At 29.8% G+C, this 13,759-nt stretch overlaps 1 protein-coding gene across 4 annotated transcripts in view; it reads right to left on the reverse strand.

Annotated features, from left to right (window-relative positions):
• The window catches only part of LOC143244353 (epsin-2-like), a 41,387-nt gene extending 28,065 nt beyond the window's left edge, over positions 1-13,322 (reverse strand). Inside the window, exons 1-2 of one of the 4 annotated variants that reach the window (XM_076488856.1) lie at positions 13,167-13,293; positions 12,290-12,337 (exon numbers count right to left, since the gene is read on the reverse strand). The gene's annotated coding sequence lies outside the window, so the exon portion shown is untranslated. Of the gene's footprint in view, positions 1-12,289; positions 12,338-13,166 lie in introns of all 4 variants that reach the window. The other 3 variants (XM_076488857.1, XM_076488855.1, XM_076488854.1) reach the window with 3 other exon arrangements.
• Positions 13,323-13,759: the final 437 nt, after the last annotated feature.

Raw genomic sequence — 13,759 nt, forward strand, 5'->3', positions numbered from 1 at the left:
TAGGCACATAAAGGGTTCCATCTTTGACAATGTCAAATAAATATGCTATGAAAACCAAGGTAAAATAACTTCTCTAATAAAATATTCACTGTGCAGTTAAAAAAAAGAAAAGAAAAAGGAATGTTTTCTCATAGTGAGAATTTATATATTTCACTAATTTGCCAAGTCAGTTTCTTCCAAAATAAATCATATCTCACTATAGTTCAGTCTATAAGCAATTAATGTGTGATTCACAAAGTGCTGAAAAACCAGTTTACCATATCAATTTATGAATAGTTTTCACACACACACACCTTTTATTTATGAACAAGGTCTGAAGTTGTAGTAAATAATAAACCTCAATTACAGCAAATCTCATAAAATTACCATTTAGAATTGTTTTAATTCATCTTTTTTCTCACTCACGAGGTGATAAATAACTATACCACCTTCAGCATGTAAATGGGTAAATACAAAGCTGGACAATTAACTGGTCATCAGGTTCATTAATAAATCACAAAACTCAAAATAATCAAAAGCAATAAAAATCAGAAACCCTACTTTTAATTTTTGTAAATTACGACAATAATCAATTTAGCTGAACAATCAAGACGTAATAAAAGGAATGTCTTCATTATTTGGATAAATGCAATAAATGAAAACAGTAATAACTAGCACAAACAGTTGACTTAATTGTAATTTCAATTAATCAATAACTATGTGAAAGTAATTACCTATTCTGATTAATCTCAGTTCTATTGCAAATGTCCTGAAATTATGAATAATATTGAAAAACATTGAAAATTCTTATGCACTAGAAGCAAATCCAGAAATCTATATAACATACTAACACCTGAAATATGTTGACAGAAATCCCAATCTGAGTGATATACTGATATCCTAAAGATATGTAACTAGCTTCAAAGTTCTTGAATTCTTGCATATATAATACTAGGACTGATTTATGCTATATACTGGTAGACAAAATCACAAAATATTTAACATACTGACAATTTAAAATTAATGATACACATATATAGAGACATGATACATACTCATAGACATAATTCCAATATACAAGTAACATTCAGACATTCTAAAATCAATCTTATAAAGTGACAGACATATTAACAGATTTTCACAACATCCTATAATAATTATGTAACAAAGTGGTAGTTTTTAAATGGAATTCCATAAAAAGTCATAACACATTGCCAGATTCTAATGACAATCTATAATAAGCACACTAGATATTAAAATATTCTAATGGGATTATACACAGTGCCTTTTAAAGTATTCACCCCTACCAATAATGTTGCATTTTCAGGAAATACAAAATGTAAATTTTCAATGAACTTGTTTTTCCTCAAAACTCTAAATGATCAAACTTAACACTGTTGTGTGAAAGAGGTTAAAAATCAGCAAAAACCTTAAACAAAATATATAAACTGAAATTTGATGATTGTTCAAGTATTCAATCCCTTAAGTCAATACTTTGTAGTAGAACCTTTGACAACAATTACTGCTGCGAGTCTTTTAGGATAGGTCTTCAACTTTACACAGTGAGGTGGTATAACTGTTGCTCATTCCTACTGGTAAAATTACTCTCATTTTTACATATAAATGGGAATTGTTAATGGACTGCAATTTTCAACCTCAGCACAAATTTTTCATTGGATTCAAGTAAGGGCTTTAACTTGACCAATCTAGGACACATTCACTTTCTTCTTTTAAATCCACTCCAGTCCTGCTGAAATGTGAATTTCCAACCCAGTCTTGGATTCTTGACTGACTCAAACAGGCTTTCCTCTAGGATTCACCTGTACTTTGCACCACCCATATTCCCCTCAAATCTGACAAACTTCAAATCCCTGCTGATGAGAAGCACACCCTCAACATGATGTTGTCACCACCATGCTTGACAGTTGAGATATTGACTTGGTGATGTGTTGGACTTGTGTCAGATGTAATGCTCCAAATTTGGACCAAAATGTTCAACTTTTGTCTCATCCAACCACAAAACCTCCTCTCATATGTCTACAGTATTATTTACATGCTTTGTCCCACACTCCATATAAGATTTAAAATTTTTCTTCAGTAATTGTTTCATTCTTGCCATTTGTCCATACAGACTAGTTGTGTGCAGGGACTGAGATACTGATATATAAAAACTGACTCTCATTTCAGACATGGAACTTTGCAAATCTTTCAAACTCACTGTTCACCTAACAGTGGCATCCTTAACTAGTTTCCTGCTTGCTCAGAAGCTTAGTTTGGAAGGTTGGTCAGATCTGGATAGTGACTGGGTGGTGTGAAATTTTCTTATAATCTTCATCTGATCTGTGATTCTACCACTTTATCCTTGACTTGTTTGAAAAGCATCTTGGTCTTCATGGTTGGTTAATCATATCACTTAGTTAGTTGTGGTTTGAACAGATGCATTTACTCTGGAGTCAAGTTAAACCACTTTGCTTACACACAAAAAGAAACAATTACACTAATTTTTTAACCCTTCAAACTTATATTTTCAATTTGAACTGATTTATGGTTACCAGAGCAAAGGTATAGTTATGCAATTGAGAATATTCTAATTTTCTTTCAAAATCTAACTTACTTCCATGATATCAGTATTTTTATAGTTTTCTCAGTTTGGAGTAGATTGTGTAGATTCTAAATATAAAGTACTGTTTGAAAATGTGGACACATTGCAGAGGTAAACTGTTTTACGAGGCATTTTAACAAGTATGTAATAAACAGTTTGTAATGACATCAAAAACCAAGTATGTAACATAAGAGATTATAAATGACATTGTAACACATATGTAACATACTGATAAATTCTAATGACATACCAACAAATTCTCAAAACAATCTGTGACAAGTATGTAACATTATTGACATTGTAATATATATAAAACATACTGAATGTTACCAATATTAAACTGAATTTTTATATTCCACATAAAATCAATCCCTTCTATACCAATATACTACACTAACATTTCGTGTTTTGACAAAACGTAACATTTCCTTTACATCTTAGTGAAAACAACAAACAACCTCAAGTACAACCATCATCAACCAGTTCCTCACCCAACTACATCCCCTCTGGATCTATTTGTTGAAAGCTTTCCTTGCATCATCATAATACAAGATTTTCCTTTATTTGATACAATTATTAATGCCAACTGTTCACAACCATGTTCCAGACACTTAGGTAACCAGTCTCCCTAATATCTACACAACACCTATATAACCCTGTATTTCTTCCCTGAATACATCAGAATTTAATATAACACCTTTTTAAAATGCAGTTCTTTACTAAAACTAACCAGTACATCTACCATAAAAACAATGCTCTTTTCTTGAATCATGTACTCTGACTTAAACTGCTCTTAAAGGAAAAAGAAATGCTATCCAATTAGTGATGTTGACATACTTATAAAGAAGCTTAGAAAACTTGTATGTTGTAGTCTTAACACCTTATGTTCCAGTTGGCTTAAAAATGTATCACAGATGAATATTTCTGACAGGAAAAAAAAATCTCAAAAATAGTAAGTCTTCTTGGAGAGTTTCTGACATGAAGGTGATTATGACTACATAGTACATAGAAAACTAACAAGATACCAATGAATCCCACACAGAGCTTGCTGTATCAAGGCTAATCTGATTAGTGGAAACTACAGTTTAATCCCACTGTGTGTTCTGAAAACAAAAAGTAACACATAATAACTGACTTCTCATACTTAGTGAAATGTGAGTACATATTCATTTACTATAAAAGTTGAATAATTTTGCAATCATGCAGAGTTGTGGACATGCAATTAACACACATCCACTAGGAACTGAAAAGAAGACTCTGTCACAATCTCAGTTACTTTAATGGCATCCTAATAATCACCACCATATCTTAATACAATTTGATATATTTATAAAAGGTGGAAACAACATGGCTTGAATTAATTGTTAGGCAAAGAAATGTAAATGTTTTCAGACTGTTACTGACTGAAGGTTAAATTGGGATTGTCAGCCAGACATAAGCAGCACCTGTTCAGGTTTAAGCAGTTAATTCTCTTCATAGTTCTACATGTTCAGTACAGCACCACTGACTTGTCACTCTTCCACACATGTACATTCCTGAATATGTAAATTTCATCTCAACTATCTTTGACATAGATTGTCTGATGAATTACAACTTGTGTATCTACTTTCCCTGATCCAGCTGGGACACAACAATCAGAATCATCTATTTTTGTTACCATCATATTTTTTAAACTCAGAAATACTACAGTGATTCATTTAAAGATCAACAAAAAGCGTATTAAAAATTATAAGTTGTTACAGTCAAAAAGTTAATGTTTCAAAAGTTATAGAAATTATTAGAAGGTTAATATTCTAAAGGTTATTGACTATCAAAGAAAGTCAATGTTCTAAAGGCTGTAAATTAGGAAAGAATGAAAGTCAATACTCTACAGGCTATAGATTAACATAGTACACAAGTCAATACTCTACAGGCTATAGATTAACAAAGAAAGTCAATGTTCTAAAGACTACAAATTATTAGTCCTAAAAATGATACACTATCTGAATCAGTTCTAACATAGAACTGGGTGAGATCAAAATATTGTTACCTTGGTTCTTACAAGTACTGAAGCCAAGCAACGTACATCAACATTATATGCTTTTATATTAGTCAAACTTTAATGCAAGTTATGTCTCTTTTTTTTTAAGTAGTAAAACATTAAGAACAGTTTTGTATGTGTAGGTAAGTAATATATATATATAAGCTCGGTTTACTTCCCTTCTGTATAGTGAATCAAATTAAAATTAATAACTGATTAAGTAACTGGACCATTTACATATACTTGTCATTAGAGTAAATAAGTATATTCATAAACCATGATCTTATTTGCATTCAGAGAAATGTAACAGGTAAAACTAAAACACAAGATATAATCTAGAGCAGATTTTTTTCAATAAGCCTGTTCTTTAAAGGAAGACAGCTAAATGTTATGACATCTAAGTTTTAAATAAATGTACCTACATATTGACAATATCAAGAATAACTGTTGTATGAAACCTACAAATTTGAATATTAGGCTTAAGCAAGATCAATCCCAGAACAGCAGCTATGAACCAATAATATTAGCTCATATTTATAGACATATACATATCTAAGTATCACTTTTGTGAAAAGAATGTTAGATGGTGAGATTATTAGGCAGAACAGGATTCAGTTCACTTTAACAAAATAGAATCATCTACAAACTACATAACTACAACAGAAAGACATGTATACAAGTTCCCTTGGAAGTGTTTATATTAGCAACTCCTGCAATGTGGTTACAAAAACAAACTGACATTTAGTACACATTTTAATAGAAGTCTATAAAAATTTTACACCTAAAATAAAAGTTAATATTTCTTAAGTTGTGTGAATTCTACTGAAACTTTCACATTGTCATTAATAAACTAATAATAATACATGATGCTACTTTAGTGTGCAGTTTACACAAATGCTATCACCACCACCGTTTTAATGATTCACTGAAACACAATTTTGTGATAAATTATTTATATTTATCTTTCTGTCTGGCAAATAGTAATGATTTAATAAGTTGTGTGTTCCAAAGGAATACCTTAAATGTAGATTGTAATTGCACTAGGTTAGATTGTTGTAACTTGTATCATTCCAAATATATTTGCTACAACAAATTTGTATTGGTTTGTTTGTTTTGAATTTCACTCAAAGCTACACAAGGGCTATCTGCACTAATCGTCCATAATTTAACTGTACAAGACTAGAGGGAAGGCAGCTAGTTATCACCATCCACTGCCAACTGTTGGTCTACTCTTTTGAACAAATAATGGGATTGAATATTACATCATAATGATTCCCATGGCTGAAAGGAGGAGCATGTATGGTGGGATGAGGATTTAAACCCATGGCCCTCATATTATGAGTGCCCTAACCACAAGGAGCATGCAATGATTTGTCTTGATGGTGAAGCAAAGGCATGAAAAGTGAATTCTAAAATAAAAAACATGTACAGAATGGCCAGTAAAAATAAAATTAATTACTTGTAGTGATTAATCATATTTAAGAATAAGTACTACCAATTAAAGATAAACACAAGACATATTCTACTACTTACTTATTTTATATGTTAATTCCATCTTCCTTTCCTTTTGACTGAATAAATTTATTACCACTTCATAGAAACTATTATCTTTATTTCCAGATCATTCTGGATTCTATTTGACAGGCCAGAAAAAAACCAAAAAACAAATCAACTTCTCTAAATGGGATTTAATAACAAATCATATTTCTTGCACAAATTTTCCAACTCCACATAACTGCCTCAGTTAGCAGACTCTAGTGATTCATCATTACCTCTAAATGCTGTTGTTCACCCAAATAACATTCTACATTGATTAATCTTTGTAGAATGTCTATACCTTGTCATTGTGCATTTGCACATTTATGTTGGCTTTTATATTGGAATTCAAACCGTGATTTTACAAACCTAGCTAGGACTAGAGTTGAAAATATATGAATGGAGAAATTTATGTCTTTTATTATCTTATGCATATTATTTAAAACCATCAAAACTGCTCAAGTTCCATGTCCCACATTCAGTATTAAATAATAAACATAGCCAACAGAAAAGCTTCTGCAAGTTGGGACAAGCAATTAACCAAGATGTCCTGTCATACTGGTTTACAATGCATTTTTGAATGCACTGCTTTGTTCTTTCAGTCAGGCTTAGAGCTATCATCTGTCTGCCATATATGATATTGATTTTTTTTATCACTAAACCTCTTTGTATAAAACTTGTTCACTAATAAGCTCTCAATAATACACTTGTAATTTTCCCTATCATCTTTTGAATCTGGCCATGCCAGACCTTTATGTATTGGTATTTTAAAGTTAAAACTGTGATGACAACAGCATCTGTGTAGATCACACACTACAGTAGAATACACTTTAGTAATGTACCGACCAATAACTCACAATAGTGGCTACTCAAGTCCATTCTTTAATTTCAAAAAAAAATCTTTAAATCTCAAGCTGCTTTCAAAAATCAATTTCTAAAAAGATTCAAGAAACTGTAAAAATTACTACACATTTTTAAAACAAGAAAACTTATAAAATAGGAAAATTACAAATAACCTACCAGGACATAGCTATTTATATTGTCATCCTTAGTTCACTAACAAAGTATTTTGTGTTAAATGAAAACATTTTAAATTTACCATTTACATATAAAACTAAAGTATTAAAATTTATGTGAAAACAAATTCCTTATGAAGACATAACTTCACATTGTAGTAGCGTTTTATTACCGAATAAAACAATTCAACTCTCCCTTTTTGAGTTACATGTTACGAAGAAAAGATTTACAGTTAGTGTGAATAAATGAATCTAAAAGTCTTAAGATTTATGTAATATGATAAACTTGGATCACTATCATTTCAGATTTTACTAACACAAAAAACAGAATCTACCAATAAATAAATAGACAATATATAAAGAATCTTCAGAGAGGAACTTTCATAAGTTTTTTTCTAAATACACATATACATGTGCATATATTGAAATATGTTTTCAGTAATATTTCCATCATGTGTATTAATATGTTATCCAACTCCTGATGTATGAAACCTACAAGAAATCAAATAAAACAACCTTAAAAAGGAAAACTTTTAACACTTTATTTTCACTTTTATACAAGTTATTCAATGTACCTATGAAAGCTGGACCTACATTTGTATTTATTAGACCTTTAACACACAACTGTTAAATGTTTTTTAGTCATTTGTGTACTAATTTTTACTAGCATTAAAAATTCTGCCTTTATCCCAAAATTCTAAATATTTCTTACAAACCTTACAAATATACATGCCAGTGTACACATATCTTTCATATATTTACAGCAACAGAATCCAAAAGTAATGCAGTTTTTTTAATACTTGTACAACATATACATAAAAAACAGTAGGCACTAAACTAACATAGTTGCACATAATAAACATCAACAAAGTTCAACTGAAAGTATGACAACACATTTAAAGGCAAGAAAACTACAATATTTATCATAAACATCAGTTTTGTTCCACATCTGTGTTTACAGTGCCATCATTATCTCTTGATAGTCTTTGTTTTAATATCTTACAACTACATGTAAGAGGTAGCTGAGGGACCTTAAAGTTTAACTTGCACTACAACAGCTTTTCAATAACACAAAATTGGGTCGAATCACATAGATCCAACAATAATTTATCAAATTCTATCTGCTACAATATGAACATGGAGTGTAAAATTCTGCATTAAGTTTATTTAATTATGAAAATTGTACAGAATATTTAATAAAAAGTTAATTATGAAACAAGCTCACGTGTATGTTGTTCAATAACACAATTAAACTGGGATAAAACTTGAACAATAAAAGAGAATACACAAATATGTTGCTGTGTAGTTGTTTATATTGATGCTTTTCTTGTTTATTGTTATTTATACAAAGCCTGCATTAATACAGTCCAATACTAATAATTTGAAAGGATCAATAGTTATGTCTGAAATGTACTTCATACACATGTATGGTATATCATATGTGGAATATCATGTACTCTCACTAAATAAACTTTGTACATGTACATGTTCTGCCAGTTTTGGATTTCAAAATATATAAAACTACACTGTTCTGTACATTTTTTTTTACATGTAGTTCTAATGTACACAAATCCATCAGTGTTTCATGAATTTCAAAAAATATTTTAAAATGTTACATATTTATGGTTACATGTGACAATTTCTGCATCTGTACAGTATTCTCCAGAAACATTCATCAGTAATGTTTTATTCTTATACTGTCAAACACTTGTTTCATGTTGCAAGAATAAAAATTTTAAAACATTATCAGAGATGGCTGAATCCACTATTCAACATATATTAAGATAATTTCAAAAAATAATGAAATATTTTAATTTGAAAAAAAAAAGTCATGAAATACAATATAACCATGAATAGATTTGTGAAGTCCAACAACTCAGACTGAAAAAAATTTTTTCATTAAAAACATTTCAAATTCAAAGATTCAAAGGTAGAAAATTAAATATTCTCTGCTGAAAAGTGTATTCAGAATTTAGACCAACAATTTCACCTAAACTTGATAATGTTAACATAAGCACAACCTTAAGAATCATAACACAAAAATAAGTTGAGCTTTGAGATAACATTTTTAGTGTCTTGCTACACTTAACTAGATGAAAAAGGATGTCATGGTTTTAAGTTTTATGTCCTAATAAAATATGACAAATAAATGAGTAGTTACTTTTGTTGCATTCTAAGTTTTCAGTAAGTGCTGATTTGTCTTTTATATATTATTTTGTATCAAAAAACCTGTTTCACATACCATTTGTCCAAGACACACACTATAAGCTTTAGTTTTTTGTTTTTTTATTATTGTAGACAAAAATAGGTAATAGTTATTAAGAAAAAAACACAAACTTAGAGCATAAGAAGTAACAGTTTCCAAAATAAGTCTATCAGATTGAAAGAAAACACAGTATGGTCAAGAAGAAGCTCAGATATTCTGGTCTTCGAAGTACAAAGAACAAAACTGAGTTGAAAGGATAAAATGAGGAATATTAAACACCCATACAATAAACAATGTTGAAGAATCACTAAAGAATGGACTTATATAATCAATATACTACAGACTTTTGAAAAAGTAAATGTAGAGTAATGCATTTGGGTCACATTTCATAGACAGGAACTTGCTATGTAGCATAACTGAAGAAAAGGATACTGGGGATGTGATGGATATGTTACTCAAGTCAATCATAACATTGGTCTTTTCTTTTTATTAATACTGAAGCATATACAATATTAGTATGTAATTCACAAATGTACAGATTAAATTTAAATCAAAACAGATGGTTGTACATTTTTTTTTAATATAAATTGCTAGTCAGGATTCATTTGGAATATCGTGTACAGTTTGGTCTTTATTTAAGAGGATATTAATTTGTTGGAATGGATTTGGAGAAAGGCTACTAGTTTGGTTCAGGGAATAGAAAGTTTACCTTATGGAAATAGGCTAAGATTTCATCTCATTTCCTCTTGAGAAAAGAATAATAATAGGTGATCTTACAGAAATTAAAAAAATTAAGCACTGAGAGGATAAAGGATTGATTTTTTTTATGCTATCCAAACCAAGATTTAAGGACCATAAAAAAAAACCTGTTAGTCCATCTAGGCTGTCTCATTCACTACGCAAACAAAACAGCCCTTTTAACACACATGTTCATTCAGCCTTCCATTAAACAAAGCATCCACCACATCTGGATGAAATCCATTTCACAGGACAACCATCTATTAGAAAAACTTTCTTAGCCAGAAAGTTTGCAACTCTTTGTTAACCTGAAGATGACCTAAGAAGGTCAAAACATTGTTCTCTAATTTACTTTAAAAGTTTTAATACTTATACCAGCCATCTTGAGATACACTTTAACTTCAAGCAAGTTTCTCGTCATCACGAACGACTTTTACCCTGCCAACAAACTTGTATTTGTATTCCCTTAGTCTCACCATTTTCCCTATTAAGTGAAAAGATACATTGGTAGTGCCAATTCCTTTAACAATCAAAGCACACCTTATTCTCAATGAAAGATCATACAAGCAATTGTTCCTTAGCTTTATGCAAGCTCTCTCCAACCAATGACACCTGCATCAATTTCAGTAATCCCATTTGTGTCCACATGCCAAAATCTCAATCCAATTTTAACTGAAAATAGTATTTAATTGATGAATTATAATTAGTAAATAAAAATATAAAAATTTATTTATTGATTGATACTTACTGCCAGTTTTATTTTTAATTTTGATCTATATGCTTTGATACAAGTTAATTATGTTGATATAGAAATATTTAGCACACAGAAGAAATTTACCTATTAAACTATCTGTAGTCACAATTTCTTTTGGTTTTACCTTTAAAAGTTTCAAGCAATAAATATTCATAATATATATATTTCCACACAAAAAACTTCCCAAAAAACAAAGTATATACTTGTGTCAAATTTATCCTTTCTGATTTTCTTTAATTTACCTTCTATGTTTATCTCCACCTGGTGAAGGTTATAAATAGTTAAGGGCATAAAACCAGGTGTATGAAGGTCTTCCATAAAGAAGTTCATGATAAAATCATGCTAAATCATCTGGTAAGACATTCTACAGATTAAAACACTGTACTTTCCAATTTCTAGGAAGTTATATTCGTGAAGAACAAAGTTACCAATAAGGATAAGATAATCATAAAGAAAACAGTTTGTTTACTCTCCATATAGAACTCATGTTTTTAAAGAAAAGACCTCTGATTTTACTTATTATGGTCTGTTATTTCAACTTATTGTCTAAAAGAGGTTTAGTGTGATTAAAAACAAGAGTTTAGAACTACTGGGTTTTCATTCATTGTTTCAATTTTCTAATTTATTTCCTAATAATAACATCTTGAAGGATTTTAACGTGATGTCAAGATATGACTTGGGACTTTTTTGCCCAATATCTGATTTATATTTAGTGAGACCACAGCCAAGGCTTTAAAATGTTTGGTTCAATACATGGGTGTAATATGAATTGTATTACAAAAAACAAAAAGGCCTTAATTCTCTACACGTTGGTTCTTAGAAGAGGTTTGATCCAATCAAACAAATGTAGAACCCCTACAGCAAAAGATTCACACCTAATTTAACATGCACACAACTTATTGTTAAACAAAGCCACATGATGAGCTATCTCTGTCATTTCCATCATGAGTATCAAAACCTGATTTTCAGATGTATGAGCTAGCAGTCTGTCACTAGGGTGCTAAACAAGATTTAACATGTTCTTTAAGCATTACAAGTTTACATCAGTGCCTGATCGCAAGGAAAAATAGCATTCAATGTGACAGAATTGTTTTAAAAAGTTTGGTTAATTTGTAATTTTTTTTTTTTTTTACATTTGGCTCTTTCGTGTATTTTGAAGTTGTACAAAGACTGTTAGAAATTAAGGTTTGAAAACATTTCACATTCTTGTTAACCTAAAACAAAATTTAGTTATCAGTGACCTACATGGTTGCACTGTTCTTTGCTACCTATTGATTCTTTTGTTTTTAATTCCAATATATCCACATTTATGTAAAATGTAATACTATCTTTATGATCTAAGTAAAAAAAAAAAAAGCCTTCTTATGACATATATTTATATATATATAAAACTTGATCAGGCTATGACACCATATCTGAAACACCATGACATACTTACATACAAGTTTGTTAAAGTTACCCTGGATAGTCAAAAAGTTGCTAGCTCCTATAAAATTAAAATGGAAATTGGCCATAATACATGTATAACATAATCATGGAAGATATTTTTTGAAGATTCTAAAGTAGTGACATGACACAAGTTTGAGCATCTAAAGAAAAACATCTTTAAGTTTAAGTTACAGTGCATTCAAATTGCTCACTCAATTAAGCAAGCATTTTTGTAACTACGTTTTAACATATTTGATACTAATTTTTAAATGCATCCATTTCATACTTATACAGACTTTCTGTTCAAAACGTTTAAAATTTATGCAACAAAAAAGTGATAACTCTTACTTAAATTACACTTAAATAATTGTTAATAATTATAAATCCTAACCTTAACTAAGATTAAGATAACATTAATGGAACAAATATTTCAAATTTAAGTACGGAATAATAATTATTTCTTTTGCATTAGGCATAAATAATATCATAATCACTCTACCTTACCGAAATAAATATAAAAGTTACTAAGTTTATAATATCAAAAGCTGCAGGTTCTTATTAATAATTAAAAATATTTTTGATGCGACTAAGTTTCTTAATAATAAACTGATGTTTGTGGCAATGCCAATATCCACGCAATACGCTAACTCTGTAAATTGTAATACATTACACAGTTCTAACACAGCGTTCAAATTAGTGTTAGTTTTACTATGGTATTGTAGACAAGTTCGAAAAAGGGTGTGAATATGATGGCTGATGGTAGAATTTGTAGATTTACGTGTTACAGTTTAAGCTTTAACATTAAGTTGCAAAGAATTATACATTCACACGATTGAATTATTTCTGCATTTTCATCCTATACTAAAAATAAATACAGCAAAAATTACCTCTTTAAGAGTTGATAACTTTCAGATAAATTTGACTTCCTAATATACAACATAAACCAAATAACCAAACATACCAACTCAAAGCGATTGATACAATAGTAATCTTCGGTCGGTCACAAACAACGTAACCCTAATGGCGCACATCCAGCGTCACATGGTGGTTAGGTTTCGAAGTAGTATTAATATTGTAAATTTTATTTTGATAAGGCTTGATTTGATTAATTAATGCTAGATGTGATATTACTTTCTGTATTTACCTAATTCGGAGTTTCATTATGAATTGTGAATACCGTTCATCTACCTCATAAGCAGCGTTGTAAATTAAATAAATATACTCAAAATAGTTACTCCGAAGCAACAGAGAATGACATTATTAAAATTTTCTGTACTGATATAACAATATCACATCTACTGACGAAGAATATTGTAATAATGTTTTATTTGACCTAGATACTTTAAACTTCTTAACCTTTAAATAAATTATTATTCTTACTTTCCAAGTTGTTGAATGATGTTCACTTTGTACGGTTTTTCATTCAATTCTTTACTTAAGACAATCGTTTAGTCATACCAACGGTGACTTACTGTGCTTG

Source organism: Tachypleus tridentatus, chromosome 2 (genome assembly GCF_004210375.1).
Source record: "Tachypleus tridentatus isolate NWPU-2018 chromosome 2, ASM421037v1, whole genome shotgun sequence".
Lineage (NCBI taxonomy): Eukaryota > Metazoa > Arthropoda > Merostomata > Xiphosura > Limulidae > Tachypleus > Tachypleus tridentatus.